The 24,695-nt window shown below is 43.7% G+C and overlaps 1 long non-coding RNA gene across 1 annotated transcript; it reads right to left on the minus strand.

Moving 5' to 3' along the window:
- Positions 1 to 2,426: 2,426 nt before the first annotated feature.
- On the minus strand, positions 2,427 to 24,490 carry LOC138295468 (uncharacterized). Its single transcript, XR_011203605.1, has 3 exons — positions 24,381 to 24,490; positions 4,583 to 4,756; positions 2,427 to 2,490 (listed from the first exon to the last, which is right to left on the minus strand). It is a non-coding gene; the product is annotated as an uncharacterized lncRNA (long non-coding RNA).
- Positions 24,491 to 24,695: the final 205 nt, after the last annotated feature.

Genomic DNA, 24,695 nt, shown 5'->3' on the forward strand with positions numbered 1-24,695 from the left:
TAGTGCTAGCAGTACTATTGGGCTACGAGTGCCAGAAAAGGAATTGTTTGTGAGTGATTTTAGATCATTTGCAGTTGTCCCTTTACCTTTCCCATCAGGATACAGGAGCACAAACATGATTAGACTAGCCTTAGCTGGCTGTGCCAGCAATGTTCTGAAACTAGTGGTGCTTGTTTTCCCAACACAGACTCCTCTTAGTTAAGTGTGCCTTTAACTGATATTAACACATAGTTCTGCTGAACTGGAGTAACAGAGATCTGCTATTGTTTCTTGCCACTAAGCCTACCACTTTTGAAGTGTATGAATTGAGAAAAAGCACATGGTCTACTGCCAGTATTAAGTGATTATGAGATACAGCTCCTTATTCAGGGCAGCCAGAACACATTGTGTTCTGGGATCATACATTTAAACCTCAGCATTTGTGTGTGTCTGAGCATGTGCAAACTTTGCTTGAATTCCAATTAAAAAGGCCCAACTTTGTGCATACCATGCTCTCATTAGTGATGTGTCTGGGGACACGTTAAAAACCACAGTTTATCAGATTTAAGGAAGTGCTCCTAATACTTTTCTAGGTGTGAATCATAAAGAAAGCCCAAGCTAACTTTAAGCTCGGAGGACACAGTTTTGGAGTTAAATGTCAATTTCTTGTATTACAGGAGGGGCAAGAACCAGAGCAACTACAACGCACAATAAGCCCATTTCTCTGCTCACTCAAAAGTCACAATCGCTCTCACCCAGTGACTAAATAAACTACAGCTAGGTAATGTTTGCAAACTGGAAGAGATGGCGTTTTAATATACTCTTCGGTTGAACGTACGTCTGTTGCTTATTAGGTGCAGTTTACATCGGCTATCCACAGCCACGCTGAGCATAGCTGCCTCGTTCTCTCCTCGGAGCGCGCGTCCACACCGCGTTTCGGGCACAAAGGCAAGGTCAGTAACCACAATGCCATGGGCTTCCCTCACGTAATAGAGCTTCTGTAGGAAGACAAGGGAACATTGACAAATGCAGATAAGATATCTTAAGAATAAGCAAGGATTTTTGTTCTTTGGTGAAACTAGCCTGATACAAAGCTGTGCAAAACCTGTCAAAACAGCTAAGGGAGACTGGTTGCAAGTAAACAGCTTTGTTTTCTTGACTCAGGTTTGGCTCAATGCAGTGCAAAACAAACAAGAAGGCACAATTACACTGGTTGTTGGGAAACGAGCTACATTCTACACAGCAAAAACAAAATTGCTTATTATGAAGATGGATTTTTCAAAAACTCATTTGTAGGAGGAAAAACTACATGAATGTGCTCTTTGATGCTCCACAGTATAAGTATGCTCAGTAAAAAAAACAGAAACAAAAAAAATACATGGCCACAGGAAGAGTTTTTTGGCCTTCTTCAAAAGTATAGCTAATGAAGGTGTTTCTGTTAATGGGAACCCATAGGAAGTTGGAACAAAAATCTATTTAGATGAGGACATGATTTTAATCCTTTCTCTTATGAAGTTAAAGCACACACAAAACAGGACTTAAACGTCCATCTGAATAGCATTAAATTTATGAAGCAAGTACCATTTTACACTGGAATTACATCTGTCTGGTTTACTAACCCCTCTTATTTGAACTACCATAAAATAGTGCCTTTTAAAAAACAAGATATAACTCTAGAGTGCTGGAACTGTCTGCCTTAGAGAAACAGTAACATCTAAGACCAACAACCTGAAAACTTCTGGGGACCCATAAAATTGTGGTGACCATTACTGAAGGTCCAGGGAAATGTGATATATGTCACAGTGAATAAAGGGAACAAATGCTATGAATTAATGCAGGGTTGGACTGTCCTCTAGGGCATTCAGACAGTGCCCAGTGAGCTGCTCTGACAGATCAGAGAGTGGGCCAGAGTTATGGGTCTTTGTCGGCCTGTTTTACTTAACTTTTAATTCCTCTATATTAAAACAAACATTGGCAGTAGCAAGCACAAATCCATGCAGTCTTCCATACTTTGTAAAGACACACTGAATAAATGCTTGGCAAGTTCAAAACAGCCCCAATTTGCAAACATGGGCCACTTTTTCAGCCATCTGATTCACTAATGAGGGTCACTTTTATTTTAGCGCCTAGCTCTATTTTCTGTCCCTGTCGAATGCTGACTTACTCCTGCTTCACGGAGTCAGAGCCACTAACATCCACAAAACAATACAAAATAAATGTACTTTTCATAGCATTCAGAATTGCATTTCATAAGATTCAGAAGTAAACATGCAAGTTTCGGTTGAAGGGGTAGTTGGTAGAATGTGCAGTGGCTAACGCACACAAACATTTTTAAAAGGCTGTAACAGATGACAATGATGACACTACAGAAAAAGCAATGCTAGGCAGAGAGAATAGCATTTTATTGGCTGACGGAAAATGTTAGATCTGGTACTCTACCTGAAGTGAAAATAAATGTAAATTGCAACAGATCCTTTCACTGTCCCCAAACCAAGGAATGTCCCAGAGTCACTAGGAAGGAAGAAATACAATCTCAGATGTGAACATCATATGGTGCAAGAGAAACATCACTCACATTCATGGAGAAGTGGTACACGCCAAACATCTATTTCCAGCAGCATTCACTCTGCGGCAGAGCACCTCAGTGTTAACGTGCAAGCAACCGAAAGGTGAGAGCGACTGCACAACTAATATGGTAGGAGTCTCTGTCTCTCTCAGCTGTAGTAGTACAAGTGTATGTACCTTCATGATCAAATGCATGCAGGTCTGTACACAAAAATGTTTTAATCCTTGCCTTTCAACAAACATACAACGATCAAGTGAGGCCAATTCAAATACCGAGTAAACAGTGCTTAATTTGCGCTGATGGTTTCCGGTGCTCAGCACTGACACTTAACTCCCAACACCGGCAATAACGACAATCTGCCATGTATTGGCACTGTCTGTCTAATTTATGAAATGAGCACAACAGTGTTTAATAATTCAATATACATTAAAAATGACAATTCAGACTATTCCACACAATTCTTATAGCTCTGGGTGGCCTGGAGTAGTGGGCACTGTTGGAGTGTGATGTTTAGTAGTTGCGTTGGTTCTGTTATTGGCAGCACTGGCAGGGGCAATGGGTAGTGCAGGCTGCAGAGGCTCCTGAGAAGGACCCTGGCACTTACATTTTTTTCAAACAAACTAAGCACTCCTACTAACCATCTAAACTAAGGTATCCAGGCACTCCATTCTCACCATGCCTCCTCAATACTTACATCAGCCCTACATGTAAGGTCACCCACAACAGGAGCATTTCATTTCAGAATTGTGCTGATGACGCACAGATAATAGTCAATCTACATACAGGGACCAATTTGGGGAATATGTAGGCTTGCCGCCAGAACACAATGAATAGATTTAATCTAGCCACCTTCACCTCAACAGCAAAAAGACAACTTATGATACAATATCCTCCAAGATGGTCACAAGTGCGGCTTAGAATCCTGCCTTTGGCTGACCAACGCCTCCAACCATTAAGCAAAATAAAGCGCTAAGGAGTCACACTGGATGCTAATCTAAGGAATAAAGCACAGGTTCTCAGTAGCATCTACTTTGTTATCATCTCACTCAGAAAAATCATTCATCTTCTCCTATCCACCGTCCATGAGAGCTGGGGTGGTGGAAGCCCTAACCCGCCACAGGCATGAATATGGAAATACACGAAATGTAGGCATTAATAAAGAACTGCTAAATTATCTGCAGACTGTGACAATTGTTGCAGCCCATCTAGAACACAGAACTGAATCTCAGATGTCAGAGGAAACTTGCACTGACTTCAAGTGGAAGACAGAACACACTTTTAAATACTGATTAGAAGAATGCAGGGTACTGCTCCTTCCTACCTCAGGGGAAATAAATCCTCACTCCATCGGCAAGCAGATCACAAGTCTATGACCGCCCCAACATCACCTTTTTGCTTGAATTTTATGGAGAGCATAAACCTTTTCAGTCTAAGGTTCAAATTATGGAACTCTTTCTAGAAACAGATATGTTAGAAACCACACTGAAGTCAATTCAGATTGTCAGTCTAATCTGCGCTGTTTTTCTAAATCCTTCCTCAGGCCAGTGTGGGCTAGAGCTGTGCTGAGACACCACTTTGTAGAGTGAGCTCAATAACTATTTTTCACTTTGTTCATTAAAACCACACACACGTGAGCCTTAAGCGAATCCCATAATGTCGCACCAAGCACTATGGCTTCCACAAGTGTGATAAAGAACCTACATTGCCCTTCTCTGCAGTTTCTTTGAAATGAATTAAATACAACAAAAAATATGAAGCAGGCAAAGGCGGCATAGGACATACAAACACAGGCACTTGCACTGCTCAGTCACTGCAAGAGTCGCAAAGTATTACACGTTGAAAGAAATCTTATATCCACAAATTTAACAGTTCCCAAATAAATTCCCAAGCCTGTTAACATTCCTGTGTGTTTCCCAACTGTGCTTCACTAAACAATATGCAGAATGTATTGTTCTAATGACTTTAATAAACCAGCACCTTGGATCCAAAAGTTGGGAGCAGCACAGAACAGCCAAAGCACAGGGAGGTTTTGGTTACCTGACTGAGAGGCAGGAAATGACTTAATTGCCACACGGTTGTGTGAGCAGCAGCAGGAAGCTCTTTCCATCCCACTTTGTGATGTAGCACGGTGGGGGCTTGCGCTCCCTCTTGTATGGAATCTGTACGTTGTAGAGGCGGAGCACATCCTTATCATCCTCCACCTTTCCAAATCTTTGGGTGATAAATAAAGGACAATTCAATTTTCATAGCCGTCAAACATCAATTCAAGCACACACCAATGGGAAGATAGCGGGATATGTATCACAGTTAGGAGCAAGAGGTGTGGTACGCACAATCATTCACCTTTTGTAAATAAAACCTCCATTGATGAGAAAGTTAAGAAGAGGATAAAGACATATGCAGAATCCCAAACCCACCCTCCTGCATCACCTCTCAGTCCCTTTACTATGTCCTACTAGCAAAGTGGATCTCAAATATGTCACCCCGTGATGCTAGGAGGAATTCTGCGTCAATGGGGGAGCGCACTATGAAGAGGAAAGGAGTCTTCTACTTCAGACTGATAACGTATAAACGAATTAAAAGGTTTTACAGCAGAAGAAGTCACCAGTAACTGTGTCAATGAATCAGAAGCACATTATGGCTTTTGGAATTCTGTCCCGCTAGCAAACCAGCACTAGAGATGATAACCATGGAACACTGCTTGCACCAAAGGACTTCTACTGTTCCGGTGAGATACCACATGTTTATTAGCTTAATACGAAGACAAATATGTCCATATCTAGGTCTCTGCTACTGAAGATTAGAGTTGTCTCAATCACTTGTCCTCAGTGCTAGACTTTTCTCGGTGCAACGATGCCCACTTGTGGGCAAGAAAGTGCTAAATAAATTCCATTCAAGCAGAACCTTGTGTTATACTGCCATCACCGATTTGGTACTATATGCTTTCTCAAGCTAAATCAGACATCTTGGCAGAAATCAGCTCTAATTTTTCTCAAAACGCTATTGCCCTGATGATTGGCCAGTGAAGAAATGGAAGTCGAAAAGACATTGATGTAGATATTAAGTTAACCCATTACATGTTCTCAGTATCTGTGCTACACTGGGTTATTCCTGTGCCTTTGGGTTGAGTTTGTATGGTCTACTGTCAGTTGATGTACATACACACCTTGTTTTTTGGCCTTTTCACTCACGTGACCACCTGAGCACTAGGCACTTTCAGCTTTTCTTCTCTTTATAAAAATAATGACATTAACAACAGCGTTGAATGTTCCCTAATTGTTGCTTTGTGATTTTTCATATGAATTATGGTTACATGAATGAAATTAATTTTCTATTATTGATTATACTGTTTGCATTGAGAATACTTATACCGCGAGGAACCACTGTTGGTTTTACTAGTGGCACTGCCCAGGGACTCGGTGGTTGAGTAGACCCTGCTATTACTAGAGCTTCTCAGAATGTGACTGAGAGCAGTGCGTACCCTGCAGGGCATCACTTTTTTCCATGTCTAACTCCAAAAGTCGTATCTGCTACACAGATCTACTGTCAACTGAAGATCCCGCTTCTAGTATCGCAGCACTTGCCTTCTAAATGTATCCATTCTTCCAGACAGTTTACCTTCTATGAAGTGCCCTAATGTGGCCACAACTCAAAATGTTTGGAACTATACCAATAAATATAGGTTTTGGCAGTGCTTAATTTGAGCTTGTTGTTTCCGGTGCTGAGCATCACTTTTTCCATGTCGAACTCCAAAAGTCGTATCTGCTACACAGATCTACTGTCAACTGAAGATCCCGCTTCTAGTATCACAGCACTTGCCTTCTAAATATATCCATTCTTCCAGACAGTTTACCTTCTATGAAGTGCCCTAATGTGGCCACAACTCAAAATGTTTGGAACTATACCAATAAATATAGGTTTTGGCAGTGCTTAATTTGAGCTTGTTGTTCCCGGTGCTGAGCACCGGAACTTATTATTGAGGGCCGGGGCTTATTTTTCAGCCTCAAGCATTTGCTTTGAGCAAAAGTCACATATGGGAACGACGGCTAAAGGGAAAAACGAAAACGCGTCACAAAGGGAGAAAGCAGAAAGCTGCAAGAGTGAGCTGAAGGGGCAGGGAGTGGCTGTAAATGGATTGAAGAGGCCCGAGATGGCTTCAGGATTACGATGCCTCAATATTTCATGTTCACACATTTAATTTCAGCAGCCTGGTATTTAAGAGGAGGGCTTTGGGCACCGGCACCTTTTTATTTACAAATTAAGCACTGTGTTTTGGGTGTGTTTGTGAATGAAGGTCACTAAGTCTTTGTGAATAGCACAGTGTGACTTATGTAAAGGAAGGACACCTGTGCTCAGTAAAAACTCTTTAAAAGACCAAATGCTAGATATCTTCTGAAGTCACTTTCTTGTCTCATCTTCCGGTTCTTTCTCAGCTTAATTGATTCAATGCCCTGTTCACAACAATTATCAAAATAGTATTGATCCCTTTTACCTTCTTAATTCATGCTGAACGGAATTTTGAAGTGGTAAAGAACTGGTACACATCTATTGACCATATACACCTCACTGTGATGATGCCACTGATTCGCTTAGCTGCTTTTCACTGCTGTCATCATCTACTCTGCTAAAGAAGTTACGGCTGGTTTTCATGCTCCTGCCTAATTTGCTTGTTTTTCTCCAGAGACAGTTCACAGAAGAATGCTGGATCATTTCTCGCAGATGTTATGAACCATTCACTGTGATGTGCTTCAGAGGTCTACATTCCCCTATTCAATGTTCATGTAAAGACCAGCTATGTTACCTCAGCTCTGCAGCATTTGCACTTAGAAATGCGGTTCCTGGTTGGCTAGGATATGCACCTAAGCCAGGCAGAACCCACCACTCTAGTTAGTGTAAGGGAGCTACACACCGAAGATAACCCCTGCTCACTCCCTTGCTGCTCGGAGTCAGGCTTATCCCAGAGGCAATGTATAAAGTGTTTGCACAATACACACACTCCAGTGACACAATAAAGTACAGCACAAGAGACTCCACACACTATTATATGAAAATTAATGGCACTGCATATAAAACATAGATCAATAATAACTTTGCCAACGCTGCAATTGTTACAGGGAGTGCAATAAAATAAATATTTCTATGTTGCACTTATCATCAAAACACCATTACTGTGCATATTAGGCAGATTCTGAACCAAGACTCATTACCCTGACAATGCAGGAATCAGTATGACACATACTAGAACATCAGGACAACACTGCAGCAGATGCTAAAATCAGAGGAGTCAGCACAAATCCCCTGTGTTACATGAATAGCTAGAGAAGTACTTGTCAATCATCACAGCTCACATTAATGCTTAGATCGCCATGTATCCCCCCTGGACCTAGGGTGTAGTACACCTACACTCCTGTTACATGTTATACAATAGCTTCGTTGATTTGCAGACTGACTCCTAAACGCAGCCAGAACACTCAATCTCCACTCTAGTATTGCTGCCAAGAAATGCGGGCATTCCCACTAGGGGAAACTACAATACTTGGAATGAGCCCGCCAGCTCTGAGGCCTCGGCTGGCGCGAAGCCCGGCACTCCGGACCACCTCCAACTCAGTCCAGAGTACTTGGGCGTGCCTTCTCCCACAGGTACTGCACAATGGGGGGGGGGGTTACATGCTGCAGGATACCCAGGGAGACCTCGCTGCCCCACCCTCCCCCACAGGAAGTAAGCCAAGGCAGCAGACCGTGAACACGCAGTGTGGCTGCCTTCACAAGAGGTGTTTTGAGACCTCCTCTGCTCAGGATTCTGGCCTCAGCCTCCCGGGACCCGCTGGAAGGCCACAACGCTTATCTATCTTTTGGGGGTGAACACAGCCTGAGGGGGCCTTGGTGAGCGCGGCGGTGAGAGCACAACAGCTTATCGGCGCACCGTTGCATCACTTAGGGCTCCGACAGCAGGAGTGGGTGCCTGCTTGTACCCTGGGGGCACTAAGTTGTGCATGCTTTGTCCACGCTGCTGGCACACTGCTCCACACGCCCCAGGCATCAGAAAGGAACCAAGAACACACGCTACATAATAAACTGGGGAGCACTCATCATCCCGACTCCTCCTGGTCACAGCGCCTCCCATGCACTGCCTACAGCAGTGCTCACCACACGCTGGAAACCTCCAGGGAGTCCTACTGGACCCCAGAAAACCCCTCACAAGAGCAGGGGGAGGGGAGACAAGCCTCTGAGCCCCTGGTAAACACAAGGGCACCAAAAGCAAGCAGCTAGGCCAGCAAAGGGTCCTTGTAGTAAGGTGGCAGTATTCTCTCTGCCTAGCAGGCAGCAGGACAGCAAACAAAAGCAGCTACATCCAATGGTGGTTCCTCCTGGCAGTCCCCTGGCAAGGTGCAGTCTGAAGAGCCAGCAGCGTCTGGTTATAAGTCCATACAGTGTCTCTAAACATGGGGTACAACCCCTATACTTAAACTCAAAATGTCTTTGATCTAGTGGGGCACTTCAAAAGAACTTTAGAAGTGCGCATCAGCCCCTTTCAGCCCCAGCCCTGGCTCCAGACATCAGCAGGGGGTAAACATACCATCTGTGTGCGGGCAGGACACAGCCTATACAAAAATGTAAGTACGCCCGCCTCCCTCTCTCCCAGCCCAGGAAGACCATTCAATGTGCAGGTGTAACCCTGTTACACCTCCACCCTCCCTGTGTGATGGCTGTCTGGAAAGTATGCACAAAGCCCAGGTGTCACTCTACCCTAGACTTGGATTGGAGTCAGGCTGCAAAACACAAGAGTTGTAAGCACAGTGAAATGCACACTTTCTAAAAGTGTAATTTCTACAATAGTAATAAAAAAATCTCCTTGCACCAATAAGCAGGATTTCTCACTACCATTCCAAACATGCCCACACTACTCCTCACAGATCAGGAATTACCACTTAGACATATATAAGGAAATTTCCCACGCAAACCTATGAGAGGAGTAGCACTCACAGCAGTTGGAAACCAAATAGTCTGTTTGTCACTACCAGGACATGCCACACATTGAAAGCACAATTCCTATCCTTCAACTACAGAGCACCTTGCCCATAGGGCAATCTGGGGCTTACCGTAGGGGTGACCTATAAGTACTAAAAGGGGAGCTTCAGGATTGGCAAGAAACTTTAAATGGCAAGTCAATGTGGCAGTAAAATGCGCACAGAGGCCCTGTAGTGGCAGACTGGAGACAGGCTTGAAAGCCTACTTCTGTGGTCGGTGAAAGCTGCCCTGCAGGCCCAATAGTAGCATTTAATTTACAGGCCCTGTGTAAATGGGATATACAAGGGACTACCAGGTACATTAAATGTGCCAAACAGGTGTACCCCAATCATACCAAGTTAAAAGGAGAAAGCACATGCACTTTAGCACTGATCAGCTGTGGTAAAGTGCCCAGAGTCCTAACGCCAACAAAAAGAGGGACAGAAAAACAGGAGGAGGGAGGCAAAAAGCTTGGGGACAACCCTGCAAAAATGGCCAGGTCCAATAGTGCCTCTATCAATTGTGTGGTGTATAGGAATTCATCCCAGTCACTCTGATGCATAACAGTCATCAGCAGGCTTAATTTTAATTCAAGAAAAGCAAATGAGCCAAAAATCTATCCTGATCAAACTATTTTCCACAAAGTGTCTTTAATAAAGCCACGGTTATGCTTTTGGTCTACTGTGTTAAAAGTCAATTCTTATTAGTTACTACTTCTCAGTAACCACAGTTCTATCCCATGGTATCTTTAGCATATTCATCCTGGACCCAGCCATTTCTCCACCCCCCAAAAGTATCAGAGAAGACTGAATGGTATCACCCTCCTTAGGATGCAAGCCAGAACTTAAACGAGTGAAGTGAGTGTCTTGGTATGAAAATGTTTGGCATCACTGGTTCTAGCTGTTTGAATGGCGGTTCATTCACTTTTACAGTGACTTTCTCTGCCCCTGACAAGAAAAGAAAAAAACTAAAGCGATTCTTATTTTAATAAACATTAATCAAAAGTGCTCCAGATGTCCTCCTCACTGGTGGGAGTTACTCTAACGGTTGTAAATAGTGATGGAAAGAACACACCAGACAAACATACTTCCTTTAGCCAACTATGCTATTAAGTTCTGTTTGTCTTATCGCAGACTTTCAAAGATTCTGTTTTTATATACAGAATATCCACATTGCTCCAGTGATTCAATGGCTTGACAGCTCACCACTGAACTACAGCAACTCTCTTTATCGAGAACGACCAAGGAAACTTCTCAGTTGACATTGATTACTTGGCATGGTTTCTCATCGCAATATTGACCATTGTACATGTGAGAAAAGTATCCCTTCCCCTCTCAGACGTCTTTGGATGTCAGCAAAATCTGGGTTTTAAAAAAACAGACTGCTGTTAAACAATGTCTTAAGCACAAGAGGATAGTATGGTTTAAAACTGATTAAACAAAATATGTTATAAAGGAAAACAACAGAATTTTACTAGTCTATGAAAAGCTATGCTCGGCATAAGTCTACATTTGGCAGCCCAGAACAATCCATTACAATAGACTTTGAAGAAAGAGAGAACGCCCAATGCATCCACAGCGCAGCGCAGGACGACGCAGAGAGGTCGCATTATCCAGGGAGGCAGTGCCTCTGAATTGCCGAGCGTCCGCCGGTTGCCAGGACGCTGCCGCCGGTATCGGAGCCGGTGCACATTGAGAGGTGACGCCGCAGAGACATCTGGCGGCTGAAACTAGGAGCCGGTGCCGGCGTAGGACCCGGGGGTCAATTGTGAGGGCCATGGAGGACTGAGGAGGATTGAAGTAAGTCTACACCTGCACCTTACGAGAGAGAGGCTGCGTGAGAGAGAGCCTATCTCTCGGGGGTAATTACATCAGCCGTTGCGCTTGGGGAGTGCTGTTCAGCGGCCAAGCAGCAGTGGGTTGGCCTCCGGTTGTCTCCCCCCCTTCCCCTCTACCATCTGGCCATCCTTGACTTCCTGGGCTGTTGTTGCTGGTCTTTGGCTCCTGGGCCAGCGTGCAGGGAGCTTGGGCCCGGAGGGGGGTTGCGTTAGGTTAGCCACTGCCTTCCTTTTTGCTCTCCATTTTGTGACGGGCGGCCGTACAAGAGAACTTTGGGCCAATACCGATATTGACCTCCCTGGAACCCTCAGGACTGTAAGATCCGCTGGGCGGGAGCCGCTTAGGAGTTATTTAGGAGTCACATTGGAGCAACATAAGTGTAACATAGGAGCATTGCAGGAGACGGCGGCCTCTGGCAAGTGTTTGACATCCTACAAGTTGCCCGAGCTGGGCAGTGTACAAACTATAACTTAGGTTGCAGGCACCTGGCTCTGAGAGAAGCGTTTGGCGCCACGCTAGTGCGGCTTGTCCGGACCGTGTTACCCGTGCCTTGTCTCCTGCCTTCCCTTGTCTTACAATTCAACTAGGACTCCCTCATCCCTTCATTCCTAGGCTGTTAGTCTTCAATTGGTGCGCTGACTTTTCAAACGAGCGCCGTGAAAGTGTCTCTTCAAGCTTCTCTTCAAGGTTTATCCTCCTACGATGAGCATCACCTCTCCCCCTTGAAGCCGTCCTTGTCTTAAGGAAGGTCCAGGATTCTGCTGTACCATGAGGTCTGGTAAAATAAGGAAGGAGCATCCAAACCCTCAAAAGCGCAAGAAATTTTGCCGTACCGTCAATGTGGGCAATGCCTCCCCGCCTCCACCACCAGCTTCATCATCAGCCTCTGTAATTACAGCGGCTCTCTTTTCACCAGTTGCTGATTCAACCAGCTCAGAGACTTTGAAGCCTCAACTTTCTGCTGTTCTTACGCCATATCCTCGTCCTTCGAAGCTTTGCAAGTCCTCCCTACTGTCATATTTTAAGAAAAAAACTAAATTGAAACTCTTGACAAATGGTGGGGAGACTAAGTCGGAGCTAGGCCAGAGTGTTCTTATAAAGCCTGCAATTACTGATCCCTTACCTACTGCTTGTGGACACTCCATAACAGTAGCACAAGTTTTTCGTCCAGCCGCACCCGTTTCACATGTTTTCCACCAGTTAGCATCTCAGAGCGAAGTGAGCCTTTCACCACCCCTTGAGGACCAGCGGGCCGCACTTTTGCCAAAATACGAACTCTCTCCGATTATTATGTCTAGTGACAACTCCTTGAATGCAGGGCAGGGGGTGCCTTCTTCAGCGGTTTCCCCTTCAGGTCCCCATCGGTTGGCCGGGCCAGATGGGCTGACTGTAGGTTGACACGACTCACTGCAGGACCATGGCACCTTCCTACCACCCAGTCCCCCGGCAGCCCAATGGATCCAGAGTTCAACAGGCAGCATCCATCCAATTTTACCACTAAGGTCTTCTAGTGGGGCCGCTTATAGCTCTCAAATAGACTTCTTTAAAGGTGAGCTTAACGACCAATCACTCCCTGACCTCTCCTGTCTTCAATCTGATTCTCGGAGTGGTGCTGCCAAGGATCCTAACCCTGTGCCCCGTCTTACGCCTACGGAAGTCAGCTCGGCCTGGCCCTTAGCTTTTGCAAACTCTTCAATCCACTGTGCTGGCCTTGAATTATCACTCTGACAAACTGGACGTTCAAGTTGACCTGCTGAACACACTGGCCTCTTACGTAGCTGGTATTGATAAAAAAATTGAGAATCTCAACCAGCTCAGTAGTGCACAGACAAACTCCAATTACGTTCAACCGACATGTTGCTGTTCTCCAGTCATTGAAAGTCTGTCATCCTTACCCACCTTTTTAAGTTAGTTGTATGTGAAATTAAGAGGCTATCTTCAGTGCACGTGTCCTCGGCACTACCGCCGAATCCAAGTGTTCCCTCGGATTTGGTTTGGGGGCTCACCCAACCAAAAACATCAGATAAATTCTGTCTTCTCAAGAGTGTAATTTTGACCAATCCTCCTCGTTCAGCTGCTTTGGGAGCCCTGGAATTGGTCACCGAGGTTAAGGGTGCTTTTACGTCTCCTTTTTCTCCCGAACTTGAGCTGGCGGTGCTTGCCTTTTCTCACCCTCCTCGCACCCCTGCACAACCTGTCTTAGTTCAACCAACATCCTCACGAGTTGATTCTGTGGCTCAACCTCTGTTGAGCAAGAGGGGGAAAAAAAAAGACTCCACAAACAACGGAACAGCAGGCGGAGCCAACTCCTTCAAGGATCTTTGATAAATGTCCGACCATCAGCTCACCCCGAGGTGCAGCTGCCTTTGCAGTCCCAAGAAGCACCTAGGGTGACTTCACTTCCCAATCCCCTTCAGCTTGTGCCTGTCAATGTTCCCTTGGTGGGAACAACTGTGCAAGAAACCCATTCTTCTCTTAAGGACTATCTGGTTCCAGGAAAGAAATGCAACCCTGGTAGTGTGTTGGGTTCGGCAGCCCCGTACCAGGGTTGTGGAGGTTCTGCTCGCCTTGTCACCACACAGCTTGTATCCAAAACTGTCCACAGGAATATGAATGGCAATGCTTTGGATCCTGGTTCCCCCAATTCCTCTAAATTGCCGTCTGCCAACAGAAGCAGTTCTCCTGCAATTCTGCCACCAAGCCTTCGGACCGTCCCCATTGAAAATGTGGTTCTGGGGGCCTTTGCAGGTCTACCGAATGTAGAGGAACAGCCACAATTTCCAGTTCCCATGCATCCTCTAATGACTCTAGTGGAACGCTCAGTTTTAAAACTTGTGTTTACCCCAGAATACTGCTCGAGGGGCCCCCACGACATATTGAACAGGGGGAATATTTTAAGACTCTTTAACGCTATCTCGGATCTCAACTACATCGGTTCTAAGGACATTGTGTCCATTGAATTCTTGGACTCTAGGGGGCCTTATCCAAGAGACTCTACTTTGGTCACACTGATTTCTGCCACAATAGATGAGTCTATTCTTGCCAGGAAAGATTTATTTTGCTCTAGGGGTATTGTAATAACTCCCTTTAAAGAGTCTGGCTATCCTGTGTTACTAGCAGAACCTCAATGTTTGATGGCTCCCACAGCTTCGAAACCATTCTCAATCTTGAAAGGTGCCCTGGGTGGCTCCTCCACTTTTACTGGTACCTCCCACACTGGTTTTGGTTCAAGGGGGTTTTCCAGTCAGGACTGGTTGCCGTCCACTCTTGTGCACAGCTGCCCCCATTGACCATTACGGGTGGGAGGTTCTGTTCTAACACCTGGATATCTGTCCCTATGTTTGTGGAACATCAACGGGGCTGTACATAAATTTGCCTCGGCCGACCTCTTAACATTTTTCAATAGTCACAATATAATTGCACTTCAGGAAACCTGGGCTCAGCACAGCTGTCCACTGCCAGGGTACTTAGAAATATGGAAGCTTGCCGATAGAACGAGCAAGAATGGCTGTGCCAAGGGCGGTTTAGCCATTTATGTGACTGTTAAGCTAGATGGGAGTATACTACCTCTGGCTTGGGAGGATAACTGGATCCAGGGGATTGTCATTAGGAATGGGACTGCGCAGGAGACACTTATAATAATTAATGTTTACATTGCCCCCGGATCTAAGGGAAAAAGGAGCAGATTGTCTCAGTTGATGCAGATTGTAGCCAATCTAGTGGGGGACTAATCGCACGCTAGTTACCTTATAACTGCCGATTTTAACACAAATCTGTTCCAGGATTCAATGGAGGCTCTTGAGGGTCCAGATTGTGGTAACTGCCAGCTAATTCCTGAACAATCAAGGCCCCAGGGCTGTTTGCACTGCCCGTTGGGAGAATACTTAGTAATGCATCTCAACAGTATGGGTTTTAAAGTTTTGAATGGCCGCTTATGTGATGATGTCCCCCCACGGTGGACAAGGTCCGATGGTCGATCTCACTCCTATTTAGATTACACCATTTGTAACATTGAATTGTTTCCCCACATTGAAAGGTTTCTGATTTCCTCTCGGAGTGAGAGCGACCATCGTCCACAAATTGTATTTATTAAATCAAGATTTCCTGTTTATGATGTCATGAGGACAGTGGGTGGTGGCGCTTGTTTCGAATCACTAAAGCGTATAAAATGGAATGCTTCTATTAGTGGCACAGTACTGGTTGAATGTATTAATTTTTTTAATTCTGAGGCATTGGGTTGTGCGTCCCCAATTAAGTCATGGGTGATACTTTCTTACCTTTTATGTTTAAAATTTCACCAACCTTGTGCGTAATTGTGCCCCATCTCGGTCTTTTGTTGTTTCCAGGGAAACCAAGAATTTAAAGAAAGTACGGAATAGGCTAGCAAGGGCAATTAGGAAAAGGCCTGATTCTGAGAGTCTACTTATTGAATATAAACAACTGAGGAAAGATTATAGGAAGGCTGTTTATGATCACTATCAGATATATCTTAGTCACTTTTGGGTTAAACTTTTTAGCGCAAGCAAAGATCCAAACTCCACGAAATTTTGGTCCCTTATTAATAACCTAAACAGTAATCAAAGGGGCACGGGCGTTGTTGACATTTCAGAAGGAGTATGGGCATCTTATCTCACCACCCATTTCTCGGATAGTAAGCAGGATGCAGAATCACTGGATGAGGTGGTCCGCAGATTTATTCCAGCTTTACTTAAAATGTGTCCCTCATCTACAGGGTCTCTAATCTCCTCGCAGGGAGTAAGGAAGTCCTTTCAATTGCGCCTCCCCATATTATCTCGAAAGCTAAGCAATTTGGAGCCCCTGGCCCCAATGGTCTTCCACAGGATCCTCTCCTTTGGGTCAATCATTTTGCAAATTAGTTTGAACACTGCCTCTTAACTTCAACAATTCCTGAGTCCTGGCGTGGTGCCGTCCTTCATCCTTTATACAAAAATGGCTCAAGGTCAGATCCTGCCAATTTCAGGATGATAGCCCTGCTGGACAATGAGGCTAAGTTCTATGCCAGCCTCTTGCTGCAGGATCTCCGTGTTTGGGCCGAATTGAAGGGTGTAATCCACATAGTTCAAATGGGGTTTTCTGCTGGCTCAGGAACTTCAACCAACTTATTAGCACTTTCGATCTTGATTGACAGGGCGATCTCGTCAAGCCTGAAGCTGCATTGCTGTTTTGTGGACTTCAAGGCAGCATTAGATCGGATCCCTAGGAGTGCCCTATGGGCCAAATTGCAAAGTTGGGGCATCCCTTCAGTACTTTTAGGTGCCATTATTGAACTCCATACTAACACCTGGGTCCGCATTAAGCTTGGCGATGGGTGCTCCCTAGCTAGGAAAATTCCGACCACCCATTGTGTGAAACAGGGCTGTGTACTTGCTCCTCTTCTTTTTAATTTGTTTATTGCAGATATGACAACATCTCTTGACGCCGTCAATTCACATCCCCCAAGATTGGTGGCTTCAGGCTTAGTCACCTGCTTTATGCTGACGATCTAGCCTTGTTTAGTTGTACTAAGATCGGTCTTCAACGGTTGCTTAACGAACTCGCGATGTATACTTCCGCAAACCAATTAGAAGTTAACTTGTTGAAAACAAAAGTGGTCCCCTTTGGGAGGAAAAAAACACTCGGGCTTCAGCTGGTACTATAAAAAACATAAAATTGTTTCTGACCAGTAGGGGCAGTTTTGTTAAACATAAAAAGGAAATCGAACTTAAAGCTGTGGCCTTGCAGGTGGCCTTTTTAAACTGGCTAAAGTTTTAAAGGGGCCGACCCTTCTGCCCCTAATGAAAGTCATGAGAACAAAGATTACCCCTTCGTTGGCTTATGGTCAAGAAATTCTGTTGGGCAAAGGCTTGTGCCTATTAAATAGGTTGGTTAATAAAATCTATAAAAGAGTCTTTCATGTTCCGCATTTGCCATCACCCGCGCAGGTACGGCTAGAGTTCGGGCTTCTGGATTTGGTGGCAGTTGACGCTGGTGCTTTCCTGAAGCTGTGTTACAAACTGCGTCAGGCCTCGGACGGCCACCTGGAGGCAGTCCTGTGGCAAGAAATTAGAGGGCTAAAACCAAAGGGCATTTACTCCCAATTTTTGGTTGAATGTAAACGGCGACTGGATGTAGGGGATCTTTGGGAAAGCAACCCTCTCTATTCCTTGTTTAAATCAGAGATTAAAAGGCTTATTTAACTGTACTCTTATTACTCAGACCGTTCTCTTCTGTCCATAGGAAGCATGCCTGGGAAGTAATTGGTTCTTTTAAGCCAGGTATGTCCTCCAGTTTTTTCTCTTGTACATACAGGTTTTGGTTGAAAAAGGCCTTTTTGGCCCTAAGGATGGGTGATTGTTTTTTTTTAAAAACATCTATCCCAATGGCAGCTATCCCCTGGGGACAGTGTGACATGTAGAGGCTGTAGCAATGCGGATGGAACCATTGATCGTGTGGTTTGCCTGTGTCCAGTTTTAGTAAAGGAACGTAGACTTTTGTTCCGGAGTAAATGGAATGAATTGGGAATCTGCTCCTGTCGACAGGCAATCATCCAGTCTCTGGACCCAGGCAATCCAATGTTAAATGTGTTACTGACCAAATGTATTAAAATTGCACAATCTAAATTTAATGGCACTGCGAGCAATGAACAAGTTTAGTTGGAACTCTTTCAAAGCTCTTGACATTTTTTCCGTCATTGGTTAGGATGAGGTACACTAACAGTATATGTTGATGTTTAGTGCAAATATTATTTTATGCACCATGCACTTTAGGGCTGTGCCTATGTACATTGCTTTGTGTTTTATGCGGGCTCCAGGTTGGGTGGTTTGTCTTTTAATATGTTGCATGCGCAATTTATGGTGTGCTTTTAGCTTGAACTCAGTTTGTGAGGGCACTTATTTTCGATTGTTATTAATTTTTTATTTATTTTTTGCTTTGCTTATTTGTATTGGATTTTATTATCTGTACAATAAATTATTATACCGTAAATTATTATACCATTACCATAGTCAAGCGGGGTGAAAAACAAGCAGAAAAGAGAGAAGCAGCTGTTTGATACTATATGGACATGGGGTTCCAAGCTTCAAATCGAACGTGAGCATTCCTTGCTCATCTTATGGCAATGAGGCCCTCTACAGCGGTTATTCTGCCCTAATGAACAAACTCCAAACAAAAATTTACCACTATGTATTTCATTTAACACATAATTCCTCTCCTAGTCGAATTCGGCTGCAGTTCGGCGTCAAAAGGCAATCTATCAGGTGGAAGGGAGCAATAGTCAAGGGCTGCTTCGAATTAAAATATGCTGAACCCAACACTTTAAACAACATTGTGGTTAGCAATTGACAACAGGGGCAGTAGCTGCAATCCCAGCAGCAGCCTCAAAGAATACTTGGACCAATCGTTGAAGAAGCAGCACCTTGAAAACCTCTGGGCTCTGTCACCTGCACATAATGCTTTTAAAACATTAGTGAACTCTGCAATTGCCAAAATCTCATTTCTAAAGGATAAAGAGGAATTTGCTAAAAGAGGTCATGCCTAAATGGTCATCAACAGTTACTCTAAATTAATGCGAACGGCATACCTAGCTTGCACATATTCGCCACATCTGACACTTAAGCTGCTGCAGCGTCGCCTGGGTTGCCCACCCTCACTAACGGAAAAACCAGCATGGCTGAATCCCGGAAACAGAGGCTGCTGTTTATGTGCCACAAACAACAAGAACCTCCTGTACCTGAACTGCATTTGCTCAGAGCTGGCTTTGGAGAGGAGGCACCCCCACATGTAGGCAAGCCGTTATATCCTGTTTAGAGCCAGACGACCCCATACTGAACTGCAGTTACTTGACATTTTTAAATACATTTGAACAAAACCTAACTAAGAAAGTAAAGGGTTGGACACAGTCATCCAAATCCTGGGGCACCCTGGGTCCCTGTTGATAAAATCAAAATAAACTGGGCCAGGCAGTCAGCTGGGAATCAGTTCCCAACACCAAATCTCCAGGCTATCCTGGTCCCTTTGTTTTCCCTGGAAAAGTCCACTAATATAAGTATGATAAACCTTGGACCAGGCTTCTAGTCGGCGGAACAGACTCTTAAATTAAACCCTGTGTTATCCTGGCCCTGGCATTCTGGATTTCTACAACAAAGTTGCATGTTGGATTTGATAACAACTGTGTGATGTTTTACAAATTTAAAACTGTTTGCTAAACATTTAAATTTTTTGGATATTTGCACTTTGAAGTAGGTCCTTGGGGTCCTTTAGTCAAGCCATGGGCTTGGCAACCACCAGACAGCACCTATGCACTTAAAACATCTGTTTTGCAGGTCTGAACCTTAAGTCACCTATGGCCCCCAGAGGTCCTCTGAATAAGCGGTCATAAGCGCAATAGGGTGCTAGCTGGGGCACAGTTACTAATTATCAATACCAAGGGCTATCCTGGCACTCTGGAAATCCAAGACAAAGCTGCATGTTTGACACAAAGACATTTGCTGACTTTTATCAAGTTTTATGGAACAGTGTGTTGAATCTACTTTAGTTATACACCTGCACTTTAAACCAGGTCTGGGCGAGGTCACTAGGCAAACTCGTGTTCTTTTGTATTTTAATTTTTAATAGCATAAATGTTTGATGTTTTATACCTTCGCCCTTTTATGAATTTTAATCATTGTTTTTCCTTTGAAAGATTTTAATTAATTGAATACAAATAGTTACTAACTCATCTGTGCTACTGGCTTATGACTGCCCACTACAAATGCAAGCCAATGTTAAAAAACCCGATTTGCTAAGATATAAAGTAGATTGAGGTCCTGTCTATTGCAGCTCATCTGTGTTAGCAACAGACACAGTGGAAAGCAGATGCATCCATGTAGAGGACTCTTTGGGTGTCAATAAGAATAAGTGGTGAGTCGATTAGGCAAGAGAAAGGACTTGAATAACATGGAAAATAAATATAAGAAAGAGTTTGTCTTCAGGGAGCTCTGCGTGCAACACCATTTACTGCCAAGTAGCTGATCTGCTGACTGTATCATGCTACCCAATATGGAACCAAACCACTTGAGATCACAGTTTCGAACACCAGCTCAGTGAATCTGGTCAGTGGTACTGAATGAATCAATATTCATCATTCTCCTAAGTCTGTCCAAAAGCAGAGTATATTCTGTGCCTCTTTGTGGTTGAAATTCCCCCAAATCTTTATTTAGGAGCTAGCCCTGCTTAGAAAACTGTGATCCAAATCCCCAATGTTTCTATGAAAGCTAAACCGATGTCATACATTCATTCTGTAAAGCTTCTTACTAGAAAACAGGCATCGCAAAAGAGGGAAAATCGGCATATTTACTGTTTTGCAATGTTAACCTTTTCTGGAAATAGCGACACAAGTGATCTGCTTTCAATGCCTCAGAAACTCAGGAGACTCAAAAGATAACTCGATGCTTTAATAGAAATGTTAAATAACTTAACGACTTATTTTCAGGTTCTTTTGGGAACCACGGCCACTAAATGAGGCACCAATATTGATTTTGGTCAATGAATTGGAGTTGTAATAACTAGTTTAGGGTAGCCATCGTTTCTCCTGTAGCTCTAGGTCGACATGCAGTTAAGTAGACTGTGCAAGGACATTTCAAATTCTGTTTACTCATTCATTGAAAGGAACAGGACTGTTAATTACACAACACTGTGGGGATGGAACTTTAGTTTTAAGCACATCTAAAGACTATAGTTAGCATGGAAACAAAAATGTATCATAATAAGCAACTATTGCCTGTGGTCTCCAAAGCACTCTCCAGAACAATGTCCATTTAATGCAAGTATTCCCCCACAGAAATACCTTCCTATTTCGTATTTGGAAAATTGTTGTAGATCCATCTGTTCTGAATTGCCTTCAATGTTCATAGAACACTATGTAGTACTAGTAGGTTTTGCTATCATGGATTTAGAAAGTAAGTTTCTTTAGGTGGGCTTTATAAACCGGGTGCTCTAAATTCACATTTTGCTGTTAGTTTTGAAAACCTAGAAATAATAATCCACTTTGCATCACATTGAAAAGAAACAGCAAAAAGTGGCTTATGAATGTGAAATTATGAATAATCATCATCAGCTGTTTAAATCAATCAGTTTTTGTAGAGTGTGGCTACTCACCCGTGAGGGTCTCAATGCGCTGGAGGGGGAGGGGAGCAGGTGTGCTCAGTTGGTGAAGTCGGGGTGTTGAGAGATGTGGGCCACCAGGAGTCGTCCCATGCTGAGATGGCGTTTCCGAAAATGATGAGCTCTGTCTTAGAGTTGAGCTTGAGGCAGGTTTCTCTCTTCCAGGTGGTGACGCTTCCATCCCCGAGTGGAAATTCCTTTTGCCCGTCTCCGAGTCTTCGGTGAGGGAAATAATGAGTTGTGTCCCATAGGCGTATGACACGATATCCATTCCGTGATTTCTGACAATGGCTGCAAGTGGGGTCATGTATATGTTGAAAAGAGCTGGACTCAGAGAGGATCCCTGGGGAACTGCGCAGCTGACTCCTGTGGGTTAGATGTGTAGGGAGGGAGCCTGATCCTCTGAGTACTTCGGGAGAGGAAGGAGTGGATCCATTTCAGGGCTGTTCCGCGGATTCCTACGTCATGGAGTCTGGTGCATAGTGTTTCTGTTACACCCACTTGTATCTAATCTATAATGTTTTACCAAGTGGAAATCCATGTGACACATTAACTTATTACATGACAATTCTTCATATTGGGTTATTGCAGACTGTTCATGCTGTAAAAGGAAGCTTACGATGTATACACAAGTAAAGCCCAGCCAACTATACATGACATGCTTTGGGGATTTTTACGGAGGTCAATATCTGCATACTGTAGGAGGCTGCAATACAAGTTCAAACTACTTCGAACGCCTTCTTGTCTGCCGCCTTACTTTGTATGTTGGTTTTCCTTCCCACCTCTACACCAATAGGAACCTTCCATTTCAAGTCCACTGACACCAGGTTTTCCAGTGCTTTGCTTCACTATAGGTAGTTCCACCATCTTTAAGTCATCACACCCATCCTCCTTTAAACTACCAGAACTGGAAGCAGTGGCTTTAGGACCTTAGAGGTCACTTCATGGACCACACATACTGGCTGCTGATTGATCCTAATCACTTCCTTTTCCACTTCGATTCCCCTAGGGACAGTTTTCAGTAAGGCATGTTTCCTTTCCCCCTTCTACCCTTCTTCTCTAGGCTTGTGGGACTTGTAACCTTTAGCAGTGTTGCTTTAGACAGCATTGGTATTTTGTCTAGCCATAAGGTATGTCTTCCGGACCAGCCAGTACGTAATACCAGTGCAGCTTATATGTGGCTTTTTTTTTTGTGCTTACAACTATACTGTTTTCTATGTTGCAGTGTTTGGCCCTTTCTGTTTTGCCCAGTCTGACTTAATGCCGTAGTTTCTGCGGCGCTTAACACCAGGCAGTAAACTTTGTGGCTTCTTGCTCCCTTGAGCCTTTCCCATAATTTATTGCTAAGATTACATGGATACTGAGGACTATCATCATTACTTTCTTATAGACCACGGGCCTAATACAAAGAATGATTCACTTCACCGTGGTGATCCGGATCCAGCACTTTTGGATTGACAAACCTTCAGGTTCCTTCTCCCTCCCCCGTTCTCCCCCCCTCTGCCCGCAGACTCAATATGACAATTCTATACTTACATGTGCAACTCTTCATTTTTCTTTTGTCTCTGTGATGTTTATGCTTGTTTATCACTTTTGACTGGATACCGTACACCATCATTCATACCATGTTGGGCTACACATGGGACCGCATGTATGACTGGATGTCTTATTTTACATATTTATATACTTACATAAATCTTCTTGATATTACTCAACTATGGAACGCCAAAATACATGTGAACTCACTGATTATGGTTGTCTGATTTAGAACTGTGTGTTTTACAGTTGGCTAGACTCAGAAAATGATTAGATGTGATACTATTGGTCAGTTTTGATGGGTGCCCTTTGTCTTAAAAAAAATACTCTGACTCACATGGTTGATTCCGGTGCTCCGGGTATGTTTTTTACCGTACTGTGCTTACTTGGAAATTGTATCTACTGTTACATTCATTCCTAAATGATTTTGGTAACGGATTGTACATTTTTTCTAATGTCTTATTTTATTTCTCCTTTCTTCTTACTGTCATTCTCTCTTTTTTCCTCGATCTGCCCATTGATCTTTCCCTTCTTTTTTCCTGGTTCTGGGTATATTTGGATTTTGATACAATATTATCTTCCTGTTTCAGTGTTTTTTTTGTACTGTGTTTTAATATGTGATATGTACTGACAGCCTTGAAAAAGCCCCAGGCTTCCATGCCAGTAAGGGGCGAAACACGTTTTGGTTGTTCTTAACTGAGAGTTTCTTTGCGAGTTTTGTGGATCTATCTGCATTGAAATAAATACAATTCAATCTGATGCATCTCGTTGAGAATGTGCCATACTTCTAACTAAGATTCGGATTACCCCTGGATTTATCAAATGAACAAACCAGCTTTGCCCTGAACAATCCCAAGTATACAGTATGGTAATGGGTTAGGGTCTCCCACTATGAAGGACGAACTGGCTCACTTACATTACCCCATTATGTTAGTGTGGCCAGGCCAGGGTGTTTGACCCCTGCCCATTTATTATGGAATAAGAAAATGTCTTGTTTGAAAAACTGTGAAACATGCTTACTCTGCCAATCTTTAAATCAGACCACTTACCAGACTTCTTACAAGTTCTTAAATAAATAAAAATCAGAAGAACAGCAGATCAATTTGCCAGCTTATTAAAGATGAAAGCCTTAGAAGTCAGATACTGTCTCAGGCGTAATGAGGTCAAGCGAGCAAATTCTTGGCTAATGGATACAATGTGCATCATTATGGCCAACTGATCACAAAGGTTATTCACTATGGCAGGAAGACTCAATGGCAGTGAAAAGGTGAATTAGGTCTGAATCTGTTTGATACTGAGCATGAGATGCTTACCTGCATGCTTGGTACCGGTACGCTTTGTCTGGAACTGCGGGAAGGTTCTCATTCCATTGAAGAGCGGTTACAAGCTGATCCTTTTTCCACACACAGCATTGGAAGTCATGAGACGATCTGTGGCAATATCAGACATTGCTTGATAAAGATCTCCCAGACGGAAGTTCATATTTCTGACTGTAAGTGAATGCATTCATTCAGATCAAATGGGAACTTTATTGAAAGAGAATGAAATAAGCAAACATTGGCACTCGAGCACTGGCAAAATAATAAAAATCCCTGCTCTGGGTAGATAACATATGGATGAGAAAGAAT

The sequence above is a fragment of the Pleurodeles waltl genome, chromosome 5 (assembly GCF_031143425.1).
Source record: "Pleurodeles waltl isolate 20211129_DDA chromosome 5, aPleWal1.hap1.20221129, whole genome shotgun sequence".
In the NCBI taxonomy this organism is placed as follows: Eukaryota; Metazoa; Chordata; class Amphibia; order Caudata; family Salamandridae; genus Pleurodeles; species Pleurodeles waltl.